General features: G+C 43.5%; 1 pseudogene; it reads right to left on the bottom strand.

Annotated features, from left to right (window-relative positions):
- Positions 1-3,019: 3,019 nt before the first annotated feature.
- Positions 3,020-6,442, bottom strand: LOC121273610 (annotated as a pseudogene).
- Between the last annotated feature and the right edge of the window lie 447 nt (positions 6,443-6,889).

Raw genomic sequence — 6,889 nt, 5'->3', positions numbered from 1 at the left:
CCCTAACTGCCCTTGAGAAGGTGGTGTTGAGCTGCCTTCTTGAACCACTGCAGTCCATGTGGTGTCGGTACACCCACAGTGCTGTTGGGGAGGAATTCTAGGATTTGACCCAGCAACAGTGAAGATATACCCACGGTGATGTAGATATATCTCCTGTACAAAACTTTAAATCTGTGTCCGCCTCGTCCTTGTACCATTAGCGAATGGGAACAGCTCTTCTCTGTCCTCCTTATCTAAACCTGTCATAATCTTGCACACCTCTATCAAATCTCTCCTCAACCTCCTTTGCTCCAAGGAGAACAACCTCAGCTTCTCCAACCTGACCTTATGGTTAAAATCCCTCATCCCTGGAACCATTCTGGTAAATCTCCTCTCCACCCTCTCAGCGACCCTCACATCCTTCCTAAAGTGTGGTGACCAGAACTGGACTCAATATTCTAATTTTAGCCTAACCAGAGTTTTGTAAAGGTTTAGCATAACTTCCCTGCTTGTGTTCTCAATCCCTTTATTTCTGAAGCACAAGATCCCATATGCTTTGCTAATTCCTCTCTGACTCTGTCCTGCCACCTTCGATGACCTCTGCACATGAACCCTCATATCCCTATGTCCCTGCTCACTCTTTAGAACTGTTCTATTTACATCTATACTTCCCCTCCCTATCCCTTCTGTTAAAAATCATCGCCTCAGTCTTCTCTGTATTAAATTCCATCTGCCTCTTCAGAGAATGTTAAGGGGAGCTTTAAGTGTTAAACTAAACATTCAGAGAAGAGGAGGCACTGCTTTCTTTAATATGTTACCCACAATTGAAGATGATCCCCACCCTTTCAATGTATACGAGGCTCATAGAGCATAGAAGGAGGCCATTCGACCCATCATGCCGGCTGCTGCGAATATCTAAGTTCATAATTCATAAGTTTTCAAAAATAACTTTTAGTTTGGGGATTGAAATGTAGCTCAATGGAAACTCTGGGTTGAGAAACTGTTGAACACAACTCTGATGGAAATCCAAATCAAACAAGCCTGGGCTAATTACAGTTAAAATGTGACCTTTGTTTATTCAGTAAGGTCAGTGTTGATAGTGAGAACACTTAAACAATGGATGATCTATTGTGGATTTTTCTTTTTATTTTCTCACTGAAGGCAGTTTCAATCAGCAGCCTGCGGGCAGCTTGGTCAGTCAGCAGGAAGTGTGGGACCAGGAGCTGTGAACCAGCTGTGGGACGAGAAGCCAAGAGGGTCATTAGCAACCAGCATGTTGCTCATGTTTGAATCCCTCAACAAGAAGGTAGTGAAACTTCCGCTTGATTTGAGAAGTCCACAGCTTTGAGGCCTTAAAGAAAAGTTGCAGTGTTTCTTGCCTAAAGCTGATGGTAGGACCCCCATAAAGCCTTAGAGCTTGGAGAATAGCTGAAATACTGAGGAGAATAAAGTGAATTCTGGAGAGCTTTGACATCCCTTTGGGATGGTCCCAGGAACAGAAGCGAACGAACCTTCAAGATATTGTTAAGTATAAGTTCTCTTGTGGAGAAGTTAAAAAGTAGAACTGAGTTTAAAGCATAAATCTTTATAATCTATAACGTTAAGTTCGTAATTCTGGTTTTTAATATTCTTTTGTTTTATATATACAGTAAATTTTGATTTTGTTTGTAAATGTGGAATATTGTGGTGTAATTCTTTCAGTTATCACTGGGTGTTCGAATTTCTCTTCAAACGTTAACAGTCCTGACCGGGATTGTAACAATCGGTAGAAACAATATTTCAAAACAAACCAGAGGACAAAATATGATTTTCCTTCTTTTGCACAAAGCATTATTACATTTTAAGACATCCCTCTTCTAGGATCCCCAGTAATTTCTTAGTTTGAGCACTTTTTATGAAACAATCCGATAATTGATGACTAAAAGTGGAACTAATTGTCGACCCTTCCAAAGTAGGAGGACTATCGCCCAGCACAGAGGGTAATTTGGGATTTCTCCTGTAGAGCAATCGAAATGGATTTTTCCCTCCAACCATCTGAAGTGAATTCTTTACATGAATTGTCCATGTCAGTGCAGTTGTCAACTTGCAATTTGGCGGATCAACTAAGATTTTCTGCAGCATTTCATCGATCATGTTATGATTCCTTTCACAGAGTCCATTGCTTAAAGGATTTTCAGCTGTGGTGTTCATGACCATAAGGTTCATGTTTTCACACATGTCTCTAAACTCGTCATTCGCAAATTTCCCCTCCATTATCAGTGAGAAACTAAGCTGGTGCCCCAGGTCCAGTCCCTATCCATTTCCTCATGACCTGGTCTATAATCTCCCTTTTGCCCTTGCCATGTATTATTGAGAAAGACTAAATTGGTTACCATGTCTATAAAGTGTAGAATGAAAGTATTTCTGTCTTTGTCCCATCCTTTTAGATCCATGGCAACTACCTGGTTAAAGTCACGTGCCAAGGGAAGGTTTACAATAGGATGTGACAGCATCCTCCCATACTTTTTACACATTTCACACTTTGCTCTAATCTCCTCTATGAGCCTCGTATACTCTTCACCAACCACCCCCGCATCTTTTAGCAGGATTTATTATCTTTGACAGGAAGGGTGAGCAAATTGTCTGTTTAGTTTTAAAATAATTTGTTTTTTTCTCTCTGATTCTTATCATTGATGCCATTAATCCTTCTCAAACACTCTGATTAGAAACATCAGGTGTTGTTAAGGGGCGACGATAATGTCCTGATTGAGTCAACTGCAGATCCACTGACTTTCCAAAAACAGTTGCCTTATCTTGCTCAATGTCCAGTTGCATTTGTGCCTTTTTTGGAAGTTTACTCAACAGTAAGGGTATCACACTGGAGAATACACCAGTCCTGATAAAGTGGCTGACTCCAGCTATTTTGCAAAAATCCCCACTCTTTTTAGTGACGTCAGTGTGTTCACATCACCAAAGACAAGGCGAACTTTCATACTCCTCGTGTCAATCCTCACTACGAGGTGAATCTGGATAACATTTTCACCAACTGATCCACATACTGTCAAGGTGCAGCCACTAACATAGCACAGTTGAATGAGTCTGTGATGAACACAATCATCACTGGACCAAAGCTCCTTGTAACTAGTACAATTCCTTCAGAGTGATCATCATCATCAACATCATCTTCAGCCTCAGAATTCTCTGTGTCATGTGTCATTTCAAAGACCCTGATTTTCCACTTTGGGCAGTTCATCACATAATAATATTTTGAGTCAGATCTGAAATACCTGTTAATTGTTCCTTGGTCATTCCTGGGGTTCATTCACCTGTTCCAATCCTGTCTCTTGTGATATCCAGATCTGCTAAAGATGTTTTCACCCTCATTTGAAACCTGTCAAAGTCCAACTATGCTTCATAGACATCCAGTAGATCATCTTTCTTGTAAATCTCATCAATGAACCTGAATAGAAGATCCAAACCTTCTTCAGTATCCAACTGACAGGCATCCAGCTCACTAAATACTTTGCTTCTGATTTTACTTTTGTTGGGAAGTGACAATGCCAAGACCAGACCTTGTTTCCTCCTTGGTAGGGACATAACCCATGTCTACATCTCCACTTCATTCTTCCACTGGTCGTGTGGCTCAGACTCCAAGAACATCGGCGGGTAATCAGACCCTGACAATTTCCATAATATAAAAGCAAATTACTGCAGATGCTGGAAATCTGACACAAAAACAGAAAGGGTTGGAAAAACTCAGCAGGTCTAGCAGCATCTGTGGAGAGAGAAACAGAGTTAACATTTCGAGTCCAGATGACCCTTCTTCAGAGCAATTCCCTGACAATTTCCGCTTGTTTTCAGCCATTTCTCACAAAAGCTACTCAGATTGTAAGCTTTTGTCTGAAATTTTATTTTCCTTTAGTTTCCAACTTCCACCATTAGACAAGTATTCTCTGTTACCATGTTATAATCCTGACAGCCTGATGGTGAAGGAAGAAACTGGAGCCAGTCTTTGCTTTGTATAGATTTATTCACAGTGTGAAACCTTACAGGTATATACCTCCTGAATACACCCCATTATGTGTCAGTAGTGTCTTTTTATATGTGCTCAAGTAACCATCCAATAAATGTTCTGCACCTGTATATATTTTACCTCAATTGACACAATTAACTCCCAAAGTCTGAGCAGGCTGGTTAACCGAGTGAATCCCTTCCTACACTCAGAGCAGGCAAACGGCCTCGCCCCGGTGTGGCCCTGTTGTTGCAAGTAGGATGAAAGAGCGAATCTCTTCCCACACATGGAGCAAATGAAGGGCCTCTCTCCAGTGTGAACTTGCCGTTGTGTCTGCAGATGGGATGACCGAGTGAATCCTTCCCACATCAAGAGCGGGTGAATGATCTTTTCCACTGTGAACCTGTTGATGTGTCAGCAGGTGGGATAACTGAGCGAATCCCTTCCCACACACAGTGCAGGTGTACGGCCTCTCCTTGGTGTGAAACACCTGGTGTGCCACTAGGTGCGCAGACTGAGTGAATCCCTCCCCACATTCAGTGCAGGTGAACGGCCTCTCCCTGGTGTGAACCACCTGGTGTGCCACTAGGTGGGATGACTGAGCGAATCCCTTCCCACACACAGAGCAGGTGAATGGCTTCTCCCTGGTATGAGTTACCTGGTGTGACATTAGGTGTGTGGGCTGAGTGAATCCCTTCCCACACTCAGAGCAGGTGAACGGCTTCTCCCTGGTGTGAACTACCTGGTGTGCCATTAGGTGGGTTGAATGAGTGAATCCCTTCCCACACTCGGAGCAGGTGAATGGCTTCTCCGTGGTGTGAACTATCTAGTGTGCCACTAGGTGGGATGACTGAGTGAATCCCTTCCCACACTCAGAGCAGATGAATGGCTTCTCCCTGGTGTGAGCAACTTGGTGAGTCACTAGGTGGGATGACTGAGTGAATCCCTTCCCACACTCAGTGCAGGTGAACGACCTCTCCTGGGTATGAACTGCCTGGTGTGCCATGAGGTGGGATGACTGAGTGAATCCCTTCCCACACTCGGAGCAGGAGAATGGCTTCTCCCTGGTGTGAGCAACTTGGTGAGTCACTAGGTGGGATGACTGAGTGAATCCCTTCCCACAAACAGAGCAGGTGAACAGCCTCTCCCCAGTGTGAACTACTTGGTGTACCAGTAGGTGGGATGACTGAGTGAATCCTTTCCCACACTCAGCAGGTGAATGGCTTTTCCCTGGTGTGAACTATCTGGTGTGCCACTAGGTGGGATGAATGAGTGAATCCTTTCCCACACACACAGCAGGTGAGCGGCCTCTCCCTGGTGTGAGCGACCTGGTGTGCCACTACGTGTGAAGAATAAGTGAATCCCTTCCCACACACAGGGCAGGTGAATGGCCTCTTCCCAGTGTGAATGTGTCGATGAGTTTCCAGCACAGATGTGGTTTGGAATCCCTTCCCACCATCCCCACATTTCCACAGTTTCTCCATGGTGTGTGTGCCCTCGTGTATCTCCACGTTTGTTGATCAATTGGTGCCTTGTCCACACACAGAACACATGTGTGGTGGCTCCCCTTTGTGGACAGTGTGATGTTTTTTCAGACTGTGTAACTGCTTAAAGCTCTTTCCATAGTCAGTGCACTGGAACACTCTCACTTGGGGTGCTTTTCCAACCACACTGATGTTTGAAACATTTTGAAGCAGACAGAACAGACAATCATCTCTCCTTCTAGTTTGAAAGGCCGATGATATTCAGGTCCTGATGAATCGAGTAAGTCTGGCAGATGCTAACGTGAATTTTGGTTTAAGAATTACTAGCACAGACGGGTTCCGGAATCCCTTCCCACAGTCCCCACATTTCCATGGTTTCTCCATGGTGTGGGTGTCCTTATGTCTCTCTGTGTTTGACGATCAGTTGAAGCCTCATACATGCACAGAACACATGTACAGTCTCTCCCCGCTGTGAATGGTGCGATTTTTTTTTCAGGCTGTGTAACTGGTTAAAACTCCTTCCACAGTCAGTGCACTGGAACACTCTCACTCGGGTGTGTGTGTCTCGGTGCTTTTCCAATCACACCAATGTTTAGAATCTTTCCTCACAGACAGAACGGACAAATGTTTCTCCACATTCAAAGGTCAATTATGTTCAGGTCCTGATGAATTGAATGACACAATGAGAGCTTGATGTGATTTTTGGTTTGAGATTTCTGTCTGCAAATCCTGCCCCTCTAATATGCTGCAAAAGGAGTTTACTGTCAGTACAGGATAGAAATTCAGGATCGACAATTCTAATTTCAAGAAACATTCTTTCTCTCCTGTTCCCCAAAACCTGTAAATCTCTGTCCCACACACTCTCCCTCCAATCTCACTCTGCTGTACCTAATATACAACCTCCCAATTCTCCTGAAGGTGCAAATTCATCCCGATTGACAGATCCATGTTCAGCACTGCCAGTCCAGCAAACAGAGCTGTGAGCCATATGTATGAACACATTACAGGAGTACAAATGTTGTAATATAATATAAAATGCATTGCATGATTAGAGGTATGGGGGGATGCAAAAAACAACAGTAGTTAGGAGTGAGTGATCATGACCTGAAATTCAGTGCGTCTGTGGATAGTGGAACTGGAGATGATCATTGATTTCAGAATGAAATTCAATGGACACTTGATAGAAATACACTTGCAGGGGACCGGGGATATAGAAGGGGAATGGGACTGACTGGATTATTCCACAGAGAGTCAGCATGGACTTGAGTTGCCAAATTAACTCATTCTGTGCCGTAATGACCCTATAACTGGAAATGTTTACACAGCTACAGTCCTATACTACAAGGCTGGAAAGGATAATAAATGAATTCAATTATAGGACTACAAATAATATATTTAATCTGTTCCCTATCACAACATTAGACATAGCTCTGTC

Source organism: Carcharodon carcharias (assembly GCF_017639515.1).
Source record: "Carcharodon carcharias isolate sCarCar2 chromosome 27 unlocalized genomic scaffold, sCarCar2.pri SUPER_27_unloc_1, whole genome shotgun sequence".
NCBI classification, from domain to species: Eukaryota; Metazoa; Chordata; class Chondrichthyes; order Lamniformes; family Lamnidae; genus Carcharodon; species Carcharodon carcharias.
The sequence above is the reverse complement of the archived record's forward strand: the minus strand, read 5'-3'. Positions and strand labels throughout refer to the sequence as shown.